The 27,877-nt window shown below is 38.8% G+C and overlaps 1 long non-coding RNA gene across 1 annotated transcript in view; it reads right to left on the bottom strand.

Annotated features, from left to right (window-relative positions):
• Positions 1 to 15,711: 15,711 nt before the first annotated feature.
• The window catches only part of LOC307134681, a 49,677-nt gene continuing 37,511 nt past the window's right edge, over positions 15,712 to 27,877 (bottom strand). The window contains exons 3-4 of the long non-coding RNA XR_013817593.1: positions 17,266 to 17,388; positions 15,712 to 16,791 (exon numbers count right to left, since the gene is read on the bottom strand). This is a non-coding gene — a long non-coding RNA (uncharacterized lncRNA). The remainder of the gene's footprint in view (positions 16,792 to 17,265; positions 17,389 to 27,877) is intronic.

Here is a 27,877-nt window from a genome sequence, read left to right as displayed (position 1 = left end):
ACTGTGTTTATCAGCCATTCCTACTGTGTTTGTGTTATCAGTTGAATGGTCTTTATGGAAGATTAAAACTGTGTAGCTGCTGATTTCAAACTCAGCTATGAATTTTTAATAGGTCTCCTGAGGGTTTGAGGTGGTGTTTTTTCAAGAAAACCTGCTCCACACACAAGGGGTCATAGTTTTCCCTCTGCTTTGTGAACTGTGTGGATAGACTAGAGGCTTGTGTGAGTGCTTTTCTCTACATAGATACACAGCCTACATGCACACAAACACTTTTCTTTATTTCTCTCTCACTCAGTCTGTTACTCAAGCTCTGTTTTTCTCTCTGATATCTTAAAGTGCCCCATTATGTTTTTTTTTTTAAATATTCCCTTTCATGCAGTGTGTAATACAGCTGTCAGTGAATGTAAATGTCAAAAGTGCACGATAAATAAAGTTATTGTCTCCCAAAAGAAAGAATCGGCTCAGAACCGCCTAAATGAGTCGTTTGTTTTAGGAAGCCTCCGGAGCTGAAGTTCAGTTATGGTGATGGGCGTTTAGCTTCTGAAACTCACGCTGTACACGGTAGACCAATCACAACAGATTGGGCCGTCTGGCCAATCAGAGCAGAGTAGCTCACGGAAAGGAGAGATTTAGAGAAACTGATTCATCCGTCGAGTCGTTTGAGAATCACTGAAAAATGGGATGTGCAATGAATATTATGAGAAAATGAAAGTGTTTTTTGACCTTTGATGCATGTAAACCTGTTGTAGACTCCAAAACACAAATTAGGAGCCTTTAAAATAGCATAATAGGGCCACTTTAAATAACAAGTACAATCCTGAAGGAGTTTATTTTGTGTAAATGCATAAATAAGTACTAAAATATATGCTTAAATATGTTTATTTAAAGTTGATGGTTTAAAATATATGCACTGTAGAAAAATTTTTTTTTTTTTAAAAGTAAGTTACCTGGTTGCCTTATTTTGAGTTCATTGAAATTAAAAATTTGAGTTAATACAATGATTATTTGAAAATCGACATCACCCTTTATTCAAATAGTATTAAAAGATTTTGTAAGCATATTGCGTAATCGTGTGTTTTATTTGTAATAATGCAGTGAAACATGCCAAATTGTGCTATTTTCATGATTTATCACAGCATTTTTTATTTATTTATGTGGTCCAGATACAATAATATTCTTTTTTTTTAATTATTATTTCGTTTCTATTCATTAAACCAATTTCCTTCATTGTATTAACTCAAATTTTTAATTTCAATGAGCTCAAAATTTTAAGGCAATTTTAATTGTTTAAGTTAAAACAATATTTTTTTACAGTGTACAAATAAGTAAATATGCTTAATAAACTGAATATATTTTTGTAATATATTTATTTGTTTGATGTTTGTTGAAATCATTTTAATATGTGTGAAGAAATAGATAGCAGATTAGATATCTATTAAAGTGCACGAGATGGTCGGCAGGGTCAACATATCTGTGTAGCGATCATTATACGAAAATCTTTGACTGACGCAATTCAGAATCAAGTGTTCAGAAATCATGTGTCCCTCTTTCGTTTTCTTAAGTAATTTTTTTTTTTTGCCTTATGGACTGACTGACACATTTCTTTTAGACATATGAGAACGTTCGCTCTACGAGCTGATTATATCAGTAGTCCTGCAAACAATTTGCAGATGAGCGTTTAGATTAGATGTGACTTATGTCTGTCTGTCAGTGTACAAACATTATCTCTGTCGCTGCATGTCATTTATTCCTTCATCTCATCCCAATTTCATCCATAGCAACAGACCAGCGGCTGAAATAGGATATTTTCATTTCCTTCTTCATCGCTGGAACAGAGAAGTCTCATGAATTTTCAAGTTGTGTATCCTTTCCTCCCATAGTGTGCATACGTCAATCTAACCCAGAAAACCCCATGCTGTTTGCATTGAGATGCTTCACGGTGGTGGGGTTTTAATGTGTTGTGTGTAACTGTCACAGTAACAATACAGTGGGTCAGTAGAGTTTGCATGGCTCTGCAACTAGTTCAGCAACTGCTATTATGCTACTGTAATTCAGCTTGTGAAGGAAATATGGATAAATAATAAGAAAGAAGGGAAGAGTTCCGTTTGACGATTACACGACCCACCGTGGGAGTGTGGCGCTCTGGAGAACCACGTTCTCTTTAGTTTCTTCCTCGTATTTTTCAGCCATGATGAATAGATCAATTTGCTCTCTCTCTCATAGAGCTGAGATAATGACAAATGCAGAAGAGGACTAAAAGCCGACAGTTCTGGGCCACTAATGAAGCATTATATCATTTGATTGGGAAGTGGTGGGGTTAGGAAAAAAGAAAAGTAAAAAAAAACCTTCATTTTGTGCTTAAAGCTCATGTTCTGATGAGATTGACTGTTTTTATGTTTGAGGCGCCAGACACTCCAGTTTCAAAATGAACCTCTTGTTTTTCCTTCATATTATTTTAAGCTTATCTGACCTAGTCAAAACCAGGTAGGTAGATACTTATTCTGTAGATATTTATATGATTGGTATCCATTCTAGTAGTTAGTTCTAGTAGACGGTAAAAAAAATATGGATGTAGTGTCCGTGACGTCACCCATAGGATTGTGAAGAGCAGTTTTGAAGAGTAAAGTAGGGTCGAGCTGGCCGTTGCCAACTTGGCAGCGCGTCATCGCACGTCACTCCCAGATAACTGAAAATGGGCAAAGAGGCGGGATGTGGGCGGAGCTGAGGTTACGTGATGACTAACACACAGCAGACACATGACAATCCACCTGTCACTCAAAGTGGCCACGCCCTTAATTATGCAGAACTTTAAGGCTTTATATAATGTAAACGAATGAGTAAAAAAGAGAAAAAATTCACCGCACTCACAATTGTCATGAAGGGCAAAATTAGATATATAGACCAAAACCACATTTTGTACCAGGCTGTAAACATGTTTTTTCTGCTGTAAAGTTGGGCATTTTAACATGAAGCTCAATGAAATTCTGCTCCCTTCTGGAGTCTGTCTCTAGTTGCCAGTCGATGAATTACAGTTTAAGTCACTTCCGTATTGGCTTCAAGAGAAACATTTATTAAATGCATTCACAGAATGTACACATTCATTATTAGTATTATGCCTAATATGATTAAAATGGGCTAATGTTTCTTGTCCTCTCACATTGACAGATACTGTTATTACATACATGAATGCTACGTAAATTATGGCCTATTTTCAATTGAAAATGGCGGAATTAGACAAAAGTTTATAAATTTTGCTAGATTATTTTTGTCGTCATTTAACATTTATTTTCTAAAACAGCTGTCAAATATTAAATGTTTAGTTAAGCTACTTACATATCTCGTACTTTATGATTGTTAAACTGAAGCGTCACGCTCAGCAGCTTCTGTGAACATAAAGCCCGCCTACTTTGATTTGATTGGTCATCTCAAAATTTTTTGACATTGACGAGCGGTGACAGACCAATGAGGCAGCTCAGATTAGGGGCATTCGATTTCAGTTTTTTTGGAGTCGACTCCCACTGTAGGAGTCTATGGAATCAACTCCTCGACATTTACTTCACATCAAAACAGGGTCAGAAATAAGACAAAATTGCAGTTGTTACACACTTAAATTATTTTCCCCCGACACAAAGCCTTAAAATCCCCTTAAAACCACACACTTTTAGCGTGACCATCCAAATTAGTTCAATTTAGCGATGACTTGATCGTAAGCCTTCTTTTGTTGGTGGTGGACTGATGAATGGCTATCAACGTTTCTACCTGCACTCTAAAAAAAAGGTTCTATATGGCACCAAAAATGGTGCTTCAGTGGTTCTTCAGCGGTTCTTCAGAGGTTCTTCACCGGTTACTTTGACTAAGGTGCTATATAGCACTGCTAACTAAGGTGCTATATAGCACAGCTACCATATACAGAACACGTTAAGATATGGTGCTATATAGCACCAAAAGTGGTTCCTCTATGATTACGACGAAGAACCATTTTTGGTGCCATATAGAATCTTTTTTTTAAAGTGTAGCTGTTGCCGATACCTAACTTTACAGAGGAAAAAGTCATGAAAAACAGTGTCGAGTGATGGCGCTAAATGCACATTATCATTGTTTTAAAAGGTGAGTTGAAGATACTAAATATTAAAATACCTACAATAATGTACACTTATTGATGTGTTTCTTCTTGATGTGAGTTTGTATGATTTATTATGAACACATGGTTAACCATGGAAAACCAAATCTATATTTATTGCATTAGTATACCATCAATTAAACTAAAGCTAGCATGGAGGAAGCCTAAGTATAATTACAAACTAAAGTCGCTGTGACTGTTTTCTATTTCTAAAGTAAGCACTCAAATAAATGTGTGTGACAGTTTCTGCGACAGCTCTCGTGTCTGAATTCCTCGCTTCATTTAATTCACTCCTTGCTTATAGTGCGCTCAACTGCCATGCACTTTATAGGGATTAGAGAATCAGTAAACAAGTGAGCGATTTCGGACACAGCGACAGAGTCGACACAGAGAGTCGATTCCTGTGCTGGAGTCGAGACTCTGGGGCCAAAATTGAATCCAAATATCCCCCCCAATAACCCTTAAATAGGGCACTATTTGAGGGGACAGCCATTTGTAGTGGTGTCCGAAACCATAGTAGACGTTATTGAGTGCACTCATTCAATCCCACAATGCACCGCAATAACGACATTGGCTGTCCGAATTCACTCACTTGTTTTCGTTCACTCCTTCAAGTGAACTGTATTAGTGGACTAAAGTAGGTAATAGTGGTTGAGGGTTTAGGGGCGATTTTGGATTCGGCCTGGGGCTATTCAGAGTCAAGGAATCGACTCTTTTGGAGTCGACTCCCCATCACTAGCTCAGATGAGACGATGTTGATGCTGTGCAATATATCCTAGCAGCAATAAAGTAGAGTTAATGCTATATTAGGCAATTATTTCGCAACCTTTTCCTACAGCCACGGTGACATGTTTCATGTTTCTTTTGTTTTCTGTCATTTTCTGTTTCCTCACTGTCAGTATTGTCTCCTATTCTGGTTCAAATTATGAGAGCCCAATAGAAAAAAAAAAAAAGCATGGCAGTATCTCTTGACGGCCCTAATGAAAATAGATGAGTGGATAAAATATATCGGACTGGACATGTGACAGTCCATTGTCTCTTCCCGTCACTGAGCAACGGCGCGTTCCATAGCTCACCTCTCAGGAAATGAAGTCGTCGCAGCTAACGCGAGGCGTAATGACAGCAGACAGAGGGGAGCTCTCTCCCTTTAGTTCTGCTTTTTATTTCCATTGAATAATGAGCTGATGGAGGGAACTGACAGAGAGAGGAAGGGTTGAGAGGAATGATCCTCAACGTGCTCGGATTTAATCCATTTCTAGAAATATTCTTTGTGTGTGTCAGACGCTTATGCGGTATGGTTAGCTGTGGTTTCGATGCAAATTTCACTGTTATTAAAGTTCGGATGACACTTGAAACTTTATAGCTCATTTTCCAGAATAAACAAATGAAATATAACTGTAAATAAATAAGGAAGACTGGAGTCAATTTCTGGGGCATGCCGTTACAGTGCAACCTAATACCTAATAACCTAATATTAAACTGCCTATTATTAGCTTTTCAGCTAACTTATATACAATATACATGTATACTTATATACAATATATTATTATAACAATATAATAAAATCATATAAACATATTCTATATTAATTGTGTTTAACACATTAAAAACCATAATTTTAAAAATAACAGGGTGTTGAGTTATTGTTTGTTTTACTGTATGTCTGTAATTTTTGTATTTTACCTCCATTTCCTGTTTTGTAGTGCTTTGGATGTGAGAAAAGCTCATTATAAATAAAATGTATTATTATAGTTATTTGTAAATAACAAATTTGTTTTTATAACAAATTCATAACATTTAAATACATAATATGTAAGATTTTTGGATTAAAATATCCAAACACCACTTGAACAGTTTTATATATCCAAAATTTTTCCAAGAATGTTTAAATCCAGAGAAACAAGCAATTTCAACCAGGACACGGACCACCTATCAATGACATCATATCCACATTACCCTCGATTTCTTGTTATATTTTGTAGTATATTAAAGGGTTAGTTCACCCAAAAATGAAAATTCTGTCATTAATTACTCACCCTCATGTCGTTGGACACCCGTAAGACCTCCGTTCATATTCGGAACACAAATGAAGATATTTTAGTTGAAAGCTGATGGCTGAGAAAGGCTTCACACAGGCCTCCATTGGCATTCAGTACATTGACACTTCCAAGATCCATGAAAGGCACTTAAAACGTCGTTACAAAGTCTATCTCACCACAGTGGCTCTACAATAATCATACAATGCGACGACAATAGTTTTTGTGCGCAAAAAAAAATCAAAATAACACCTTTATCCAACTTGTTCTCGACTTCCGTGTATGCCTCCACGACGCATGCGCGAGAATATGACGCAGATCCGGCGTTCGGACATATGACCCAGAAGCGATTTGTTTACGAGCAGAGGAAGACGCGCGTGTCTAAGCTGTTGGATTCTACATTGATCGTGCTTTAGGTCTCGGCGTAGTGCTCAAAATGGGGCTTAAGTGTGTATTTCATCGATTCCCGAACACCGGCGCTACGTCATATTCTCGCGCATGCGTCGTGGAGGCACACACGGAAGTCGAGAACAAGTTCTCGACTTCTCGATTTTATTATGTGGAACTGTTTGGATACAATTATCGAAAGAAAACAAATCATTCCAAAAATTTTCACCCTGGCCGGAGTTTTCAAAAAAGTCGTTTGCGTGTGGACGAACAGCCAAACTGCGTAGAAAAGGCGCATAGTAAGTATCGCGGTTCTACTTCCTGCTCTCTACTGAGCAGACTCCAGTCCTGAGGTCACTACTGCAGAGACTCTGGTCCCGAGGTCACTACTGCACAGACTCCGAACCCGAGGTCACTACTGCACAGACTATGGTCCCGAGGTCACTACTGCACAGACTCCAGTCCTGAGGTCACTACTGCACAGACTCCGAACCCGAGGTCACTACTGCACAGACTATGGTCCCGAGGTCACTACTGCACAGACTATGGTCCCGAGGTCACTACTGCACAGACTCCAGTCCTGAGGTCACTACTGCACAGACTCCGAACCCGAGGTCACTACTGCACAGACTCCGAACCCGAGGTCACTACTGCACAGACTCCGAACCCGAGGTCACTACTGCACAGACTATGGTCCCGAGGTCACTACTGCACAGACTATGGTCCCGAGGTCACTACTGCGCAGACTCCAGTCCCGAGGTCACTAATATGATAAAACAGCACTGCGTTCACCCACATACGCATGAGTGGAAGTAGCAGAAGCACTCGTCTGCGGCAGAATAAAATCTCAGTGAAATCAAGGCATGATCAAGCTACGCCTTTGTTTTCAACAAGCGGCCTCTAGCGGCAAAAAATTACATATTGTGCTTTTAAATTATGTGACAACTTGCCCCGTCTTGACAATGTATGTGAACATAACAACCCGACCTCACAGCAATTCATACATATTTTATGAGGTGGCTAATTAATACGAATTTGTACGACCTCACTCATACGAATTCGTACGATTTAGCAAATCTTACAAATTCATATTTCGTATTAATTTGTACGAATTACCTACCTCAAACCCCGCCCCTAAACCTACCCGTCACTGGGGTTTAGACAAAATGTACAAATTTGTACGAGTGAGGTCGTTCAAATTCGTATGAATTAGCCACCTCGTAAAATACACACACATTGGTTGCGAGATAGCGTTGAACATACCCTTTTTCTGAATTTTTTACACCGATTACATGTGGACTTTGACTTATTTAGGGTGCTCTATTCAATGTGTTCTTCTATTTTTGAAGATGAAATTTCCAAAGCAATATTGGATAGGAAACTTGCACTTAAAAACCAAATCAATTCTGAGGTGGAATGAGTTATGAATTCAATACCAAAAACAATGCAGCACCCAGCATGCTCAAGCCACACTTTCACAACAGTAGTGTCAGTTGGAAAAACAGTCTGATTATTTTTCACGCCTGGAGCCAAGAGAACCAGTCAAAGAATCTCTTTCCTCTCTCCAAAACGAGGCCTTTCAACCCACTAGGATCTATGCAGCTATCCAAGCGGGTCAGAGGTCACAGCATGTAAAAATAGTAGCTTGACATCCATCCTCCCTGCTTTATAATGCATGTCAATATCCAGAGCAGTTACTGAACACAGACTGCACAACACCGAGCACCGGCGGCATTGGCTCAGTGTATTCAGTTGGCCACAGTCCATCATCTGTGAGAAATAAAAGTCTCAAACAAGTCCAGCACTAGAGGCAGAGGGACGTGACATGACTATTAATGATTTTGCTTTTGTTTTAAGGGTGTTAATGATTACTGGCACAAAACTAATGGTCTAAATGTTAGTTAAACATGGCTGACCACAAACTGACCAGAGGGTTGTGAAGTGCTGAATCAAATTACATTTATAGCGTACTTAAATGAATTTCATATCAATAAACATTTCTGAGTTACTGAGGCAATCTGGGTGAACGCAACATGCCAAGCGCATCATTAAATGCTCTCCCTCACTGTAAATGTGACCTGCTCCATCATTTTGAGTTTCATGCACTGAATGAACAGGAAACATGTCCACCTTCTTATGATATAATCATGTTTGTACTCCATCTGTTGTTGAGATATAATTGAAATGGTGACTGTCGTAAAAACCTGTTTTCGAGGTAATTCTTAAGATTCCAAACCATTTTTTTAGGTGATTTATTCAATTATAAATTAACAAATTAAAGATATTAGTGGTTAAAATATAATGTGCATTTATTTAGGAATACATTTATTAATTATCAATATTCTATATTAATTATAGTTCATCACAAGCGCAATGCTGTACCAGGTAAGCTGCCGCGTTTCTGAATAATGGACTATGGTAAAAGTGTTTTGTGGTCATAACCATAGACTGTAAAAAATATAGACGTAGTGTACATGACTTCACCCATTGGATTCTGAAGAGCAGTTTTGAAGTGTAAAGTAGGGACGAGCTGGCCTTTGCCATCTTGGCAGCGCGTCATCGTGCGTCACTCCCGGATAACAGAAAATGGGCAAAGAGGCGGGACGTGGGTCGAGCTGAGGTGATAAATGGCTATCCACCTGTCATTTAAAGTGGCCACGCCCTTAATTATGCAGAACATTTAGGCTTTATATAATGTAAATGAATGAGTTATAAAAAAATTCAGCCCCCTCACAATTGTCATGAAGGGCAAAATTAGCCGTATAGACCAAAACCACAATTTGTCCCAGACTGTAAACATGTTTTTTCTGCTGTAAAGTTGGGCATTTTAACATGAGCTCAATGAGATTCTGCTCCTTCTGGAGCCTGTCCCTAGCGGCCAGTCGATGAATTGCAGTTTAAGACTTCCGTATTGGCTTCAAGAGAAACTGTGGGAGGTTGCCGCTTGGTCATAACATACTATTATTGTGCAAGAAACTGTGCAAAATACATTTGTATCAATCGCTAATCTGGACCAATTTGGTAGCACTTTTGTTTAGGGTTCAATTCTCACTATTAACTAGTTGCTTATTACCATGCATATTACTAGGATATTGACTGTTTATTAGTACTTATAAAGCACATATTAATGCCTTATTCTTCATGACCTTAATGCATCCCTTAATCCTAAACTATTAGGAGTTTATTGAGGCAAAAGCCTTGAGACTTGGACCGTAAACTAAAGTGTGACCCATAATTTTTGTGAAAAGGAATAAAAGTTTTCGATTTTTGCTAAAGATGTTGATTCACACTCCAATGCGCCTATGTTGGTTTGTGCATATGATTTACAATAAGCTCTATCATGCTGTTTTTTTCTTCATTTAAAGCTGCTGTCCGTAACTTTTTTTGTCTTCAAGATTTGCAAAAATGATATAATGAGAATGTACAAAATGAATCCATTTTCCAAACCGTGTTTTTGTCTTACCCTGGATCATTATGGTACACTTATAATAAGTGTTTATATTGGGACTATTTCAGCCCAATCTGTTAGGAACCGCTGCGGAGGAGCACAGTCCCTGCGTGACTCGCCATAGACATAAACAGAGAGAAGTAGCTCCGGCTGCAATGTTCTTCCGCAAGACGCAGCAGTTCTGTTTATTAACCGCTAGAGCGCAAACACTTACGGAATGCAGCTTTAAAGTCCCCATGAAATATTTTTTGGGCTTTTATTAGGAATATGTTAGCCTTACTGTTAAGCTAGTGCGTTCCAAAACAATGACAAAATTTGCATTAAGATATAAGCGTCCAAACTTACAGTCTCTCACTTCCGCCAATATGAATCAGTGATTTTGATGACATCACTCTGCACTTCAGCTTCTCATCAGATTTTCCATCCAATCAAATGCTCTCTAGAATCTGAAGTCCGCCCCCTACATTATAAATAGACGCTGAAGCTGAGGATAAAACCGGTCACTTGTTCTCACATTTACTATTTTCTACATGGCACATAGTGCACTATATAGGGGATAGCGAATGAAGTCAGGTTTCACACGAACTGGATTATATGCGAGAGTCGGCACCAACCACAAAACGTAACGGACCCGCCTGAATACTCCCCAGAATGCTATATTTTAAAGCGATAGGGTGGAGATTAGGAGGAGACAGACTCGGCATTAGGAACAGCACTGACGAATGGAAGAGTGTGTAACATAAATTACTATGCTCCACATCTTTAGCATGGTTATGATCACTATTTTTCTTTCAGTTTGATTTTAAATCTAAAAGGGGAGTCTATTAGACTGTGGCTGTCGTAAGCTGTCAAATGCGGCTTTGTTGAGCTCAACGGCTCTGGCCGTGCCCGCTGTGATATAAACGAAACGCAATTGGCTATTTTTAAAAAGGGGAGGGGCTGCTCTATGTCCCGCCCTGTCGTCCTGTTTCAGTGGAAATTACAGGTTCGAAATTTTGTCTGAAATTTTGGGACTATGACGTATCCCATCAAAGTACAGCGAGAGCGATTCGAGAGCAGCCGGTTGGTTCATTCCGCGCAGCTTCTCCAGAGCGGCTGCATGTGGATCTGTTCCACGATTGGCCGGATTCACCACATGACGGCGAGCACGTGTTTCATGTTTCTTCAAAAACCTCCAGTTCCACTAATGCTCACAAATCTTTTTTTTATAACAGTAAATCCAGTAAATATAAATGTTATATTGTGTCGTGTTTATCAAAATAAAACTGATAAAAAACGTAGACCCCACTTCATTGATAGTATAGGCTTATGTTGAAATGTATTCTTGTGCAGATGCTGTATTAAGCAGTAGGCCTACATAAGGTATTGAATGAAAATGACTCTGAAACATCTGTGTATTTGACAGATATTGCATTTATTTCACTTCAGCTGTGGTAAAGTATGCAAACACAGTGTGTGCGTCACTGCGGGAAGCAGAAAGTGTCCAACTTCACGTCTCCGTTTTTAGCTCCTCCCCGCCTGCACGTGGCAACTCTCGCCGATCGGTTACATCCAGCCCCAGTCGATGTCAACCACACGTCATCACAGTGAATAACGCTGCGTGTTTCAATGCTCTTCAGTGGGCCTTTAAGCCCATCTGCTGCTAGAAAACAGGCACCTGTTGCCCCAATTCACTCTTGGTTGTTATGGTAACTTAAACAATGTTTTCTTATGTGAACACTGGTCATCATGACAGCTTCAAACCGCTGAGCTTGACGATTGTCATTTATGAGAAATGGACCAGCGTGAAGACAGACCTGAAATAGCAGGAGGGGGCCAGGCTTCTGTGCCCTGGATGAAACCGAGCCTCATCAATCAATGTCAAAGACGCTCATCAGGGATTCCACCAAGCCATAGGTCCCTCCTTCCAGGGGGTATTAGAGAAGTGGTGGCCACTGTCAGTCTATGTGTGTGGACACACCTCTTTTCTCAGTGCTGTTTCACAAGCAGTCATAATCAACTTTAAGTGAACACACATGCACACACACACACACACACACACACTACCTTGATTCAACCTCAAGGATCTTGACATACATCGATATAATATGCTTTAAGATTTCATGTTTCAGGTTTCTCTGACAGCAATTGATATTTTCTTGTCAGAGAATGCAGAATGCAGCGGGTTCATGGAGAGGTAAACTTGTCTGAGCTGTGTTATCTCAAACTTTTGATTGTATTTCACAGTTAACAAAGGCCACATTTGAATTATGACATCATTCTGTATCAATACACTGTTTAACATTATTGGGGGTTTTATTTCACACACAAGCTAAAAAAACAAGCTTAAACTAGCCCAATGTAGGGATTGCTGGTCTCCCAGGCTGGTTTTAATTGGTTTTGAAATTAATTAAGCATTTAAAACAATTAATAAAAAAGAATTGGTTCAAAATGATTTGTTCTTGGTTCTCAGAGCAAGTTTTAGTTTTTTTTTTACATTAAAATAATGAGGGACATGTAATTGAGTAAAAAGAAAAATATTAGGCTATGCTTTGGAATTTATTGAAGTAAAAGTAAGGAAAAACTATTTTTATTTTGATGGTCAATATTTTTAAAATAAAGATGAGATCCCATAATACTTTACTGTAGTAGCCTAACAAATATATTTTTTTATTATATGATATGATTATTATCATATTATTTTCATTATAAATATGATGATCATCTCTAAGGTGGACAACCAACTGAATATATGATATTTCCCATCTGATTCTAACCATGTCATGTCAACAAATATTCAAGTCAGCTAACCATTTATTATCATGTGCCTTTTACCCCAAATACCATACTTTTACATAATCTTCCGTTATTTAAAAACTGTTGCTTTATTTACTTTGAGTAAGACCCTTCTCAAAATATAAACAATATTTTTTTGCAATTCTCAAAGCTCATCGGTCAGTCGGGCCATCTGATCATTCTGATTGGCTGTTCAGCTACTGCCTGCTTCTGGTACAGAAAGGTATGTCCACTTACGCAGGCGCAAAACGGATGTGCTGCTCGGTCTTCGGGTGTCGAGCGTCGGCTTGGTGTGTCAGGGCAACTTTGGACCCAGGCTCTCCCGACATGAGTCGACCCCGCAGTCTGCTTTCGTCGCCATTAGTTCGTCTGCGTTGGCTTGGTGTGTTCCAGGCTTAAGGCCCTGATTTACTTCAAGCGAAATTGAAGAATGAACTGAAGTGACATCATTTCGAACAAAATCAGGAGTTCGAAACAGCTTGCCAAAGCTAACTTTCCGGAAAAGTTTGCTCCAGCTGCTAAACACCTTCATACTCCCATTGGTCCATGGAGATTACATAATAGGTAGGTGTGCGCAGAGGCTCCGCCTTCTTTCACGGGAAAATCTTTTCTGGTTTATTTGGCCTGTTCAGTCGGTCGAGGTCAGACGTCCTCGAGTGAAAACATGAACACACTGGAGAGTCGCTTTATAGTAGAAAATGAAGTTGTACTTCTGATGAAATGAGACACTGACACTGGGCCTCATTCATGAAACACGAGCAGAACAAATTTGTCGGATTCACGAAAATCTTAGTATTTTCAAAATGTACACCTGCTCCCTACCACGTGTAAATTGTGCGTAAAACATTTGAACGTTCTGTGTTCTAATTTAGGCAAACTGATGACATTGCATTTGGCTTGACAGTTGATTTGCCTGGTCTTTTTTCCCCCTTTTTTTTGTTAACGGTTCAACTTTGGGTAAGAGGCAGCGCTTCTCACACTCACTTTTTACCCACCAGTCCAATCACAATGGAGGAGGGGCGGAACAAGTACTACACCGACCAATCATCCTACTTGTACAACGACTGAACAACAATGGAGAAGTTAATTTTGCTGGTTAGGTTACTGCATTTTTAAATTCAGTAATATTCTTCAAACACATTACTGCCATGGATATTCTGTATCAGCAACCAGGTATCTTAGCTATGCTTGCAAAGCGATTTCAAGCACCACCAGCTGGCCATTTTCAGAAGAGCACCAGACATTTTTTAGCTGCTAAAAATGCTATGGTAATTTAATATTGCTAGGCATATGGCCAATTGGTCTCTTTAGCATTATGCGATATACTGGAGTCAAACCAGAAGGAAGTCCAGAAGATTCCACAGCCTTCCTGGACACGTTTTTGCGTAGTTGTAACTCATGAGTGAGGATTATACTAACTATGAATGAGTGCGCACAAGCGCCCTATATGAATGTTTAAAGTTCATTAATATACACATGTTTAACGTCCGAATCTGTGTTATACGAAGCGTTTGTGAAAAGGTTGCTGTAAAGGTCCATTTTATGTGCAAATTACTCCGAATTTTCTCATATTTACAAAAATTTCATGAATGAGGCCCACGGTTTTTAATGTTTAATATGGTAAATTTGCTTGATTTTAAGCAATCTATTGTATAAAGTGATTTATAAATAAAAGTGACAGGGCGTTAGGTGGCGTTGGATATTCGAAAACAGTATGTCGCTGCTCATATATTTCAAACTTCGTTTTACCCCTAAACAAAGACCGAAAAAGAACTTCGCTGTGGGTATATCGGGGCCTTAATACTCTGATAGTTTACATATAGTTTTAAAGTTACTTATAGTTTGTGGACCATTGAAACAAAGTGTAACCAAAAGCAATAATTCCCCCCAAATAAAATACTCTGATAAAGTGCAGTAACAGAGTCATCCACCAATGTTGACTAGGTAAAACTATCAAATAGTCTTAGACTGCTTTAAGCTGTTTAGCAGGGCTGGACTCAATTTTATTTTCAGTAAACAACTTTAAAACGTATTGGAAACAGATGAACTTTAGGCGACAGCTGAATCAATCAATAGGTCAATATCAATAGCAAAAGCGCTCCCTGAAATATAATTACGTAACTCAAAATAAAACAAACAAATCTCTCCACTCCATGCACTCGTTCAGAATGGAAAGTGAAAAAGAATGGGTCCCTCTGGCACACAGAGAAAGATTCACAAGTTATTAATTCATGATATCTACCATTTCCAACAGTTCAATAATAAATACCAAAAGAATGCACCAGTCTGTCCACTAAAACCCCACCCCTCTCCTCCTCTCCCATTCTATGCGAATGGCATAATAAAGAGAGGAAGAGCGGAGACAGGAGAAATGTCTTGACTTGGGCCTCAGTTGTACCCCATGGAGCGCTGGAGAATAGAGAGATGGCATCATCTCATGCATAATTTATGAGCGTATATTAACCCTGAGTGGAGCTGCTACATCAATCAAGACGACCTGCCATAACAGGATTTGTGGGTCTGTGTGTGTGGTAACCGCTGCCATGTAAGGATAAAAAGTATATTAGTTTTACTATTTTTTTCCCCCCTTCTATTTCTTTTTGTGTATTTTGATTTGTCCATGCTTGCGGGAATGGATGTGCAAGAGCTTTTTCACACCTGAAAGCACAACTACAGCTCATGTCGTGTGTATGTGGGTCAGTGACATGTAAGAGTGTTCACAATAATGAAAAGACAAAGTCTAGTTAAAAACACACATGCCAAGTTCTGCAGAAAAGACTCGGGAGAATTATATCGACAATAGTGCATTTAATAATAGCTCAGCAAGCTAATAATATACAAAGTCAATTTGGCGTAGGCCCCGTCCGTAGGCATAATCCGAGGGTATCGGATCTGCAATTCCTGCCTGAAGATGAGGGCAGGGGCGCAGCCGACCCCCCGGGAGGTATGGACAGGACCATCCTGGTGGTGGTGGGGAGGATGGGGGTTATCGTCGCTTCAGATCTGCGTAATCGTCGCTTCAGTATCTGCGAACTCAAACATGTGTTAGTACCGGGCTTTTATACAGTGAGCATGAGAATATAATTGGGTTAGAATGAAGGCAATAAGGGACGTAGTAATTGAGTCTTCCCAGCAGAACTTATGCTAGAGCTTTCATTTCTTAGAGATCCACTTTTTGTTGATTTCATAGAGCTTTGAAAAACTGCTCTTTGGTCATTTTTGACCAAAAATCTTTACGTTTAGTTTTTGTAGAATTGTTTACTTCATCGGGATGTACAAAACTTGGTAAAGGTTTTGACACTTGCAATGTGAAAACACAAAATCCTTGTAATGTTCTAGGTTCTGTTTTCATGTTCATGTGTCATGTTCTTGTTGTGTTTATTGTCAGGTTTCCTGTTGTCATGTGATTCCATTGTGCCCTCATGTGATCATGTAATGTGCTTCCCTACTCTCGTGTCATGTTGTCATTGGTTGATTTAGTCATGTGGGTTCTCAGTTCATTTCTGTCATTGGTTCATTGTCTTGAATGTTCACAGGTTAGTCATTAGTCTCTGTGTATTTAGGCCATGCGTCTTTGGCCCTGTCCCAAATGGCACTCTAAACCCTCGCGGCCTTCCTACGAGTCCGCACTTTCATGACGTAACGTCGCTTTGACTGTCGGGAAGAAGTCCGCTGCGGAACCTGCACCAGTGCGGGCTTGAGGGCACCCTTCTGAGACCTTAAATGACAAATGGGACACTCTACGGTCTCGTGGGTTTAACGGACACCCGCACGTGGCAGCCATTGTAAGTCCACAAGACCAAAAGTGCATATGAAGTGTGCCATTTGGGACAGGGCCTTTGTCTAGTATTGTGATTGTTACCTGTAACCACTGTTGATGAGTTTTCTTCATGCCATGTTCGCCATATTACGGCAAGTTTCTGTATGATCATGTTTGGATGTAAGTTAAGCTCCACTTCTATTAACTTGCCTGCAGTGGACTCATCGTTCCAATCCTGGACATGATTCGAAAATATGAAATGGTCCTGGAAAAAATTGTCATTGGAAATGAATGGAAATGAAAAAGCAAATTTTTTTGAGATGTCAAGCTCAAATTTGGAACACAACTTGATTACATTCTGTAACTCTTTTTCAGTTCACTTTTTTAAAAACGTTTTTCACTTCAGCAGTAATCTGCCAAGTGTCTTCTTTGAAAAGAGATCAAACTTAAGTCTGTGCTCTGAAATATTCAAGATTTACTCAAATTAATTTTCAGGTCTATGTTCAAAAAGTGAAAAAATAGATTATTATTAGTACAGCGTAAATATAATTTAGTTCTGTAATATCGGCTAAAAATACAAAACATTTAATAAAAAAACATAATCAAACTAAAATATAGTACATTAATTTAATTGAAATTGAATTTAATTGAAAAAGTCACCAGAGGGTTAAATATAATGACATGTGGCATGACTAGGGGTCGGCAGTGGCTCAGTGGTTCATGTAGGTTGTCTACAAACCGGAAGGTTGGTGGTTCCATCCCAGTTCCACCTGACCAATAGTCGAGGTGTCCATGAACAAGACACCTAACCCCAGCTGCTCCCGACGAGCTGGATGGCGCCTTGCATGGCTGACACCGGCGTCTGTGAATGAATGGGTGAATGTGAGGCAATATGTAAAGCGTTTCGGTGGCCATGGGTCTGTTGAAAGCGCTATATAAATGCAGTCCATTTACCATTTATCAAGTGAAACATATTTTCCTTAAACAGTGTGTCCATCATATGCACACTTCAGAATCTCGACAGTAGTAGGTCATCCAGGTACTTTTGGCCTGTTTTGATCATCGTTCTGAATCCCATATGGACGAAGTCTTTGACAAAAAAGATATTTTCTCAGCTTTTTATTTTCTCCCAGCTTTTTTTTAATAAAACCTACCCAAGTGTTGATAAAAAAGAATGCATGAAGCAATAATAAAATGTTTTTAAAATGGAAAATTCAAGTATAAAAAATACCTAAATAGGAACACAGTAGTATACTTAAAGTATATAAAGAGTAAACTATAAGTATGATGTTATGTTCACTTAAAAATCTTTCAAGTATACTTGCAGTATAAAACTAGTTTAGTGAGATTATACTCGTATACATTTTAAAAAAATTATTACAAGTATTAAAATAGTAAACTACTAGTATACTTAAAAGTTAATTAATAAGAACAGATGCAGTACAAATGAAAAACGTAGTTCAATGGATTTAGGGGTGTGGTCCTGCTCAAGACAATCTCCTGAACTCCAAACTGAATTTCAGAATGGGAAAGAAAGGTGATTTGTGACCCTCTCTGTGAAAACCCAGCTAAAGTCATTTTTTTGTAATTCGCTGTTTTATACATAAAATCATTCTACATAATGTAAAGAACATTCTGTGAAAATATAACCTTGATATCTTTAATATTGACTGAGTAAGATCATGTCAAAAGTTAGCTGAATTTCGGCCTCAGAAAATCATGATTTTGAGAAATTCCAATTTTAAAATCAGCTTATTTTTGAAATTGTAAAACATTTTAACCATTATTATTCTGATAATGTGCCATATACCACATTAAAGCTAAGATTCTCCCATTTTCAGTGATATAGGACACATTTATGGTAAAATTCTTAGTTTTGTAAAACAAGTCTATTTATTATGATGTGCATGTCCAAAAAGCGTGAAACATTGAAACGAATGGGGGCACCACAAGAGCTTGATTTACAAAGTCAGTTCACTCTAATGATTTGTAGACTATAACTTTATTAGTAAAATGAAATCTCAGTAGAAAATGTCATTAATAGGCCTATATATATCCATTAATATATAAAACATCCATAGAAAATCTCACTGTGTAACATTTGTTGTAAATCCAGGACTAGGCCTAATGCCCTAACAAGTTAACAGGTCTGTTTCAAACTTTGTGCAGATAGTTAGTCATAACTGTGAATCTTCACTTGTCTCACAATTCGATTAGATTATGATTCATTAGGATTTTTTCATGGCTCATTGTGCTTAATAACTCTTTTAGCCTACATAAAGCACGTTCTGCACTTTATGTTCTCATTCATATATGTATTCGTATAGGTTTACAAACCGAAACCAAAATATCAGACGCAAGAGCTTTGCTTCCGAAGGACACACGCAACTTTTTTATATTAATATATAATACGGGTTCTTTATTTAGCCTACAAAAAAACAGTAGGCCTATATTAATCATTATTAATTAAACTATCAGCTGCTCTGTTTCTTGCGCTTCGCGTGCCCGCGGCCGCCCTGTCAGAGAGCGAATTCACGTGGAGTTAGGAAACAAATAAACTGTTCCTGAAATGTCGGTGATGACGCAAAGAAATCCACACAGAAATCGGAACCCGGCTTAAGTCGCCGTTGTCTTGCCTTTCCCGACACTGATCTGATCCTTGGTCGTGCGGATTGATATTATGGTCTGTTTGCACTTTGTAATTGTAAAAAATACGTTTCTGAACCGAATGATATAAGAATCAGGAGTTGTTTCTGCGTCCAAAGTAAACAAAGAGACGATTCAATTCAATATTTAAGAAGCCCACGTCCGGTATTTTTTGGTGCAAAATAATAAAACGTAGCGTCAATAAAATCATTTATTTCAGTATTTATAATATTATAAATGAAAAATCGAGTACTGCATCTCAAAGCCCTTGGTATAATCTATCATTTACAGCAATAAACACAAATTGCCTGTTTTGGTCATTTTTATGGCTATGACTACTTTGATGCTCTATATCTCCTAATTAGATTATGCGACTTTAGCCGGGGTTTCACAGACGGGGTCACATTTAAGCAATTTTGAGCGTGGCATGGTTGTTGGTGCCAGACGGGCCGGTCTGAGTATTTCACAAAAGGCAGTCCTGTGGGCGAAAATGCCTTGTTGATGCTAGAGGTCAGAGGAGAATGGGCCGAATGATTCAAGCTGATAGAAGATCAACTTTGACTGAAATAACCACTCGTTACAACCAAGGTATGCGGCAAAGCATTTGTGAAGCCACAACACGCACAACCTTGAGGCGGATGGGCTACAACAGCAGAAGACCCCACCGGGTACCACTCATCTCCACTACAAATAGAAAAAGAGGCTATAATTTGCACAAGCTCACCAAAATTGGACAGTTGAAGACAGGAAAAATGATGAGTCTGATGAGTCTCGATTTCTGTTGAGACATTCAGATGGTAGAGTCAGAATTTGGTGTAAACAGAATGAGAACATGGATCCATCATGCCTTGTTACCACTGTGCAGGCTGGTGGTGGTGGTGTAATGGTGTGGGGGGTGTTTTCTTGGCACACTTTAGGCCCCTTAGTGCCAATTGGGCATTGTTTAAATGCCACGGCCTACCTGAGCATTGTTTCTGACCATGTCCATCCCTTTATGACCACCATGTACCCATCGTCAGATGGCTACTTCCAGCAGGATAATGCACCATGTCACAAAGCTCGAATCATTTTAAATTGGTTTCTTGAACATGACAATGAGTTCACTGTACTAAAATGGCCCCCACAGTCACCAGATCTCAACCCAATAGAGTATCTTTGGGATGTGGTGGAACGGGAGCTTCGTGCCCTGGATGTGCATCCCACAAATCTCCATCAACTGCAAGATGCTATCCTATCAATATGGGCCAACATTTCTAAAGAATGCTTTCAGCACCTTGTTGAATTAATGCCACGTAGAATTAAGGCAGTTCTGAAGGCGAAAGGGGGTCAAACACAGTATTAGTATGGTGGTCCTAATAATCCTTTAGGTGAGTGTATAATTGAGCATTACTTAAGTATACTTCATAAAATGAACTTGAAGTGTACTTCTTTTTCTTAAGGGGTATCAGAAATGACAGTGTTAGGGGCGTATGCATGTGTGTCTGATGTTCAGTGTTGCTTAGTTAGCATTAATCTAATGTTTGTGGCTTTTGTCTTTGCAGTCTAAAGCTACTCGGTCAGTCTGAAAGCTGCTTTAGGTCATGTGCTTTGACTGGAGAAACCCACCCACTAATGTAATGCCTCACAACACAAGCACTCTGGCCATGCGTCTCCAAAACACCAGCCAAAAGACCTATAAGCTCAGAGTTACAGAGAAAAATTCACGCTCATTATTTTTTCCCATCATTGTTACAATTATGTAAGCAATTGTTTTCTGTCTGAATCATGCATGCACTCTGTTGTTCTCAGCGTCCTTCCATCACGGCATTGTCTTGTTTACGTGGGTTGGTGTGTTGATTGAGTCAGAGTTAAGCAGGCTTCAGCCCAATATATCATATTATCTCACTAATGGGTGTATCTGAGCGCAAGCACCTTGCCCAAGCATGAAGGAATAAAAAATGTATTCTTCGATTTTATTTATTTCTTTGTGCTGGAGCCTGAAATGCAGGAAAATGTTTTATTGATTGGTTTATAGGTATATGGGGCAGGCTTTTAGCACCAGAATACCATTCTTTTCAGACTTGTGGGATGCATTTGAAGAAATGGAGTGAGATATTCACAGATAGAGAAGGAGTGAGAGAAAGAGAGAGAGAGGTCAGACGGGCAAGGAGAGAAGAGACTTGTCGATACCTCTGTCTTTTTTCCCGTTTCGCCTCAATTCTAACAAGTGTGCCTTTGCCCACAAGCAGTACAAAACATCTCGTGTTAAGTTTTGTTAAGCACAAAATGAAAAATTAACTTCTTAATACCTGCCAAACTTATCCTCTTATCTGAAAGAACTTTGTTGGGTTCTCTATTCTGTGCCTGATTAAAAAATCCTACAAATTTGCTTGATGCATGCAATTTTTACTATGAGTAAATAAATGGATATATTTTACATTATATATCAGATATGTAATAGAAGCTATAAATGGTCAAAGTAAAGATTTATTGTTCAGGGGTTTTTTCAGTTTAGCTTATTAGCTTGTAAGCTAATTCCTTAGCAGACTGGATTTGCATACCACTAGGAGATTAGCTGCTAGCTTAGCTACCACTAATGGTAAAATGACACGCACACACACACATTTACTTAGCTTTATAAAACGGTTAATGTAGACAAACCCAGCAATTGGGTTGTTTTAACCCAGTAAATGGGTTGTTTTAACCCAGCGGTTGGGTTAAATGCTGGGTTAAAGCAACCCTATCTCTGGGTTAAAACAACCCAATTGCTGGGTTTGTCCATTTTCAATCCAACTTGGTTTGTTTTAACCCAGCATTTTTTAGAGTGCACTAATGGTAAAAGGACACACACACACACACACACACACACACACACACACACACACACACACACACACACACACACACACACACATTTTATGGGGACTTTCCATAGGCGTAATGGTTTTTATACCGTAAAAACCATATATTCTATCCCCCTACACTGCCCCTGCCCCTAAACCTACCCATCACAGGAGACATTCTGCATTTTTACATTTTCAAAAAACATCACTTAGTCTGATTTATAAGATGTTTTCCTCATGGGGACCAGCAAATGTTCCCACAAGGACGAGGATTTTGGATATTGCCATCTTTGTGGGGACATTTTGTCCCCATAACGTAGGGATTACCAGTCCACACACACACACACACACACACTTAGCTTTATAAAACGGTTAACGTAGACTAACCATGTTCCGTACACAACGATGTTCCGTACAGATGACCTTTTACCTCTGATCGCTGAGTAAATACTTCCTGGTCATACATAAACTATATATCTGTAGGCGTTTCTCAATGTCAAGGAAGGATCCTCGGAAGCCAGAATTCCAAGGATGCTACGTCATCGACGTCCGTCGAAGGGCTGTTCCAATGTTGAGGATCCTCGGAATTTCAACCAAGGTCTGAGTCCTCCGTTCGAAAAATATGCCATATACTTCTTCATTTCTCCCTCTTTCACACCCGATCAGGACAAAGACCCCACCACTGTTTTTTCCAGTGAGATTTCCGTAAATTTGCTAGGTGCGCCCACTGTGCCAGAAAATGGACGGTGGGCTAGCTACACATCAGACTACAACTTGTGTGGGGAGATAACTAGAGAAAATGTACATTTCGATTGAATTTATGCTTCTCACAGTATTACAGTCTTTATGAAATGATTATTATGTTATCAAATTGTCAAATATATTACCTTTTGTTGAATAAATGCTTTGAAATGGAAATTTTTAAATGTTGATTGCGGGTGATGACCGCTTGTCGCCACTCTCAGGCTGAGACAGGCAGAGTTTTGAAGTTTTCACATTTGTTTATCATTATTTTTTTAATGATTAAATCAATGCAAATTGTTTGTCCTTCTTTGTCTTCAGAAAGATTTGGTAATGTTATTCATCAATTCTTCACATGGTTCATGCTTAACACACATGCCATAATTAATATCACGACACAATCATGCCCAACTCGCATGGTCCTCTTATTGAGCCAGCAATTAACTTACATTTTAACCAGGTATTCACTTTTCTTATTCATTTAAATGATGTTTTCTTCAGTTAAAATAAACAAACAGCTCACAATTGATCAGATAAATGTCCATTTTCGCAGTTGAAATCAAGTTATGCGCTCTGTACGGACCACCATTAACACTTATCATCTTCCGTACACCAGCGGAGGAGGTACTTTTCCCTACTTTTCTCAAATACTATTGGTCCAAAAGACATCAATCAAAGTGTGGACTGTCCAATGGGTATTCACCCAGGGAATGATCACACAAACTTGCTAGTCTGGCTCTCAACAACGGAGGAGTGGTCGCGGGCGTGCGGTGAATAGTGAAAAGTGTACGGAACATGGTTAGTCTACGTCAGTTCCAGTCCTTGAATCTGATTGGTCAATAGTTGTTTTATTCACGATAAAAACGCCTATGACTGCTTCACCCAACGGTTCTCTGTATCGCTGCACAACACCCTTAGCAACCACTCTTAGCAACGTAAACATATGTTTGTTCTCATTGATATTGTTCATTGAAGCTTGAATTAGTGTGAGAGAGAGATCGAGTGAGAGAGTGTATTACCTGCATTCAGATTTAGCATTTTACTCCAGGTCAGTCCGTTCATAATAAAAAATAAGTTGAATGTCCGCTGCAATATCTTGTCCTTTTAACATTAAAGGGGTTTTCCATGTCCTGACACTGCGTCTGAAAACCTAGGCAGCTGACTTGTTGCCTTGCTACCTTATCAGACAATGACTTGTAAGGCAGCGTTTGTGCATGAAGGCACCTCACAAAACTGATTTGGGACAGACTTCTGAGGCAGTGTAACCGTTTAATGATCTACAGCAAAATAGAGAGAGCTTTGGTGAGAACTAAACAAATATTGAATTACTACATTAGTACTTTTTCGCTAGAAATGACATCAGAAGTGGGAAATTGACCAGCAAACGCAACTTTCGGACGCCATAATTTTTTATTCTAGCTCAGCTGTCACCGAATGGAACGTACAGGATTGTGGGATATCAAAGGCAGCGAAGGATGCATCAATGCTGCCTTCAAAACTCGATCAGATAAAGGTCTCTCAGGAGACAAGAAGTGAGGCTAACATTAGATTCGGACATGCCTTGATGCCGTCCTACCTTGAAATGTGTCCTCCGAAGGCAGCATTTTCCAGGTTTTGGACGCAGCCACAGACAGCACTCATTTGTCAGTTGCGTCTTGTTCCCATGTTCACACCCCTTACGAAAATGAACCATGGTTTAACTACAAATAAAACCAATTAACCATTATAGTTTTTGATGGATTTACTACTTCAACCATAGTTTAACCATGGTATTTGTGGTAAAAATGTGGTTATATAAATGGTAATCAATTAGCCAAAAAACCATGGTTCCTACACTTTTACTATAATAAAACCATGGTTAATTTTCGTAAGGGACAATAAGTTTTAGTCCTTTCAATATAAAAGTATTCGCTATCGAGTACTCACTTATTGTAACTTCTGTTGCGGTCACAGATCTATATAGAGAAGATTTATATAGATAAGTGGTTGCTGTTCATGGCCAGGGACTATTTTTTCCAGCGGAAGGAAGGCTTTTAGTGATTTTAATTAATAAAAGTTGCATTGATACATATATTTTGGCTTTAATATTTGTATTGTGTGGTAACCGTTTTATAAAGGCAATAAGCCCCATGAAGCGGTGGTTTACAGTGAATTTATCTTTATTTCCGTGCCTAACAACGCCCCTTAGCTGTTATAAATTCACAGCTTTAATCTAAATGTGGACATTGCATAGACTTCTATTGTTTTTATATACAGATAATTAAACCCTACCCATAAACCCTACCCATCATAGCCCTAGAAACCCTACCCATCTGCATTTTTCACCAATCCAAAATGTATGCTAATAGTCAATCCATCATCTTTGACGATAGTGGTCCTAAGGTTTTACAAATGAGGATGCCAATATATTATTTAGCTATTTCTTTATTTAATAAATATATAGGTGGCAAATAGTGTAACTGCACAAAAACATGAAGTTTTGATTTTGTACTTTTAGTCTTTGGTAGTTTAATGCACTGAATTATCCATATGTGTTGCCGCATGGAGTTCTGGAGGGGGAAAAGACGTTTACTTGTGTTTACAGTTGTTTCGATCACATGACTTTGATTTGAATCACTGAGTTGAGTCACTTACATTAGCATTGGTCAGATTAGCAATCTTACTATTGAACTTTTTATAAACCAGCGCATGTGTACCGTTGCAGTTACTGATGAGTTACGTTTCATTTTCTCACCAAAGCCCATTTTAAAACGTAATGTTAATTTTGGACCCTGGGTGTCCATGTGCGAGCGGAGAACCACAGAATCTGACCTTGACAAACACATTAGCTCTCTCCTTTGCTGAAATGTAGCGTCGGAAATGAAGTCTTTTCAAAGGCACGTTAAACTACAGGCCCTGCATACAAGCCACATTAGTGATTCAAAGCATTATTCAATGGAGTGAAAGGCTATTAACTCGGCTTTCTGGGACCGGTTCCAAGCCCGATCAGAATTCTGCTGCGGTTAAATCCCCACAAGAGTTTCTCAAACGGGGCCTGCCTCTTTCTTCCGCCCCACGCCGCCGCAGACGCGGGACATAATAACGTTAGCCATGGTGGTCTTAGACTTAGATGGCTGTTTGTTTAACTGTATATTCATTGGCTGGTCCCTGATAACACCCAGGGCAGGCTCTCCAAGCGGCTTGCCCCAAATCAGGCAGGGAGGGGGAATGTTGTGGAGGAGACAATTGTTCCAATCTCCCAGGCTGGACACGGTGTGTACGCATGCAAGAGTGTGCGTGAGCGGCTAAGCCAAATTGACTTTAAAATACGTGACATGGCTGTCCAGAAGACAGTCGTGACACCAGATTCAGTCTCATTTAAATGTAGGAAGAGCAGCGCTGCCTTGACGTGCTTGTCAGACGATCCTACTCTCCACTTCTTAAGTCGTAATTAGTATGGCACGTTCAAGTGCTTTGCGGTTGGAGAGAATAGGAAAGTGAGCTGAAGCTATAATAATATATAACTGCGCACTTGTAGGTAATTCTAAATTACTTCATTTGAATGGTTACCCAGATAAAAAGCATTTATCTGGGTAACCAAGATAGCATTATCATACTTATTTCAAAATATAATAAAAATATTATAATGCACTACATTCAAAAGTTTGGGGTTGTGAGATTTTTTTCAAAAATGTTTTAAAATAAGTCGCCTATGCTCACCAAGGCTGCATTTATTTGACCAAAAATACAGTAAAAACTGTAAAATTTTGAAATTACATTACAATTTTAAACTGTTTTCTATTTGAATATATATAAAAAAATAGCTGAAATCTTAGCATAATTACCCAGTCTTCAGTGTTACATTTAAAAAAAAAAAATTACATTACAAAATATATATATTTTCAAATAGATTTGATTTGTTATAATAAATTTAAATTGTTATATCATTTCACATTTTTCCAACTTTTTACTGTATTTTTGGTCAAATAAATGCAGCCGTGGTAAGCATAAGTTCCTTCAGAAATCATTCTAATATGCAGATTTGGTGGTTGACAAATCTCAAAGAATATTACTATTAATGTTGAAAACAGCTGCTTATATGAATAGTTTGGATTATTTGATGAATAGGTTGAAAAACCCCCCAGAGAAACGGCAACTTTTTTGTAACAATGTCTTTTCTCTCACTTTTGTCGAATTCAATGCATCCTCGCTGATTAAAAGTGTGTCGTGTAATTTTTTTTATAGTATTATTTTATGCTCTTTTATATAATTGTATTTAAATGGGTCCTATTATGCCCCTTACAAGATGTAAAATAAGTCTCTGATGCCCCCGGAGTGTGTATGTGAAGTTTTAGCTTAAAATACCCACAGATAATTTTTATATAGCATGCAAAAAAAAAAAAAACTTTTTAAGGGTGAGCAAAAATGTGCCATAGTTTCGTGTAAGTCCCTTTAAATGCAAATGAGCTGCTGCTCCCGGCCCCCTTTCAAGAAGAGGGCGGAGCTTCAAGAGCTTGTGTTAGCAGCTCTGATTACACACACTGAAAATGTCCGAAACTGTTCAGCCTTTTATGTTCAAACCGGAGTCGGACAATGATGGAGAGACTCAAGAAGAAGTGACAACATGTAGAATAAGGCAGGATGTTTCTGAATGGTTAGTTGATGAATTTAAGTAGCTGATGGGGAGTTAACTATCGTCAAGTCATCGATTAGCATATTCTGTCATGATAATCTATAAATCGCTCGTATGGGAACTGTTGTAAGATGCAGAGAGCCAGAGAATATCTGCTGCATGAAGATAGAACAGGTATAGTTTAGTTTAATTACGGTTATTACTTATGTTGTCATCTTGCTTTTATGACATGCTATTGCATTTGTGTTACGTACCATATTGCAATAAATGTGAAAAGACGGATGCGACAACTTGAGCAGACTCTTTACAACAAACTCTCAACATGTCCTTGGTTGTGTGTTCCCAGGGGTGGAGTTTATGTAAATTTTAGGGTTAGTGATGTCACTAATCCGTGAATAGGCTCATTGTAGTCCCTACCGGCCGTTAAAAAGTGATTTTCCGTAAAAGAAAATATCTCCCTTTGCTTTGAACTTTGAGCGTCGTAACTTTGCAGGCAACATCAACATTACAAACTTAAGTTAAAAAAGTGA

Source organism: Gobio gobio, assembly GCF_949357685.1.
Source record: "Gobio gobio genome assembly, chromosome: 12".
In the NCBI taxonomy this organism is placed as follows: Eukaryota; Metazoa; Chordata; class Actinopteri; order Cypriniformes; family Gobionidae; genus Gobio; species Gobio gobio.
This window is presented reverse-complemented; position numbering and strand designations above follow the sequence as displayed.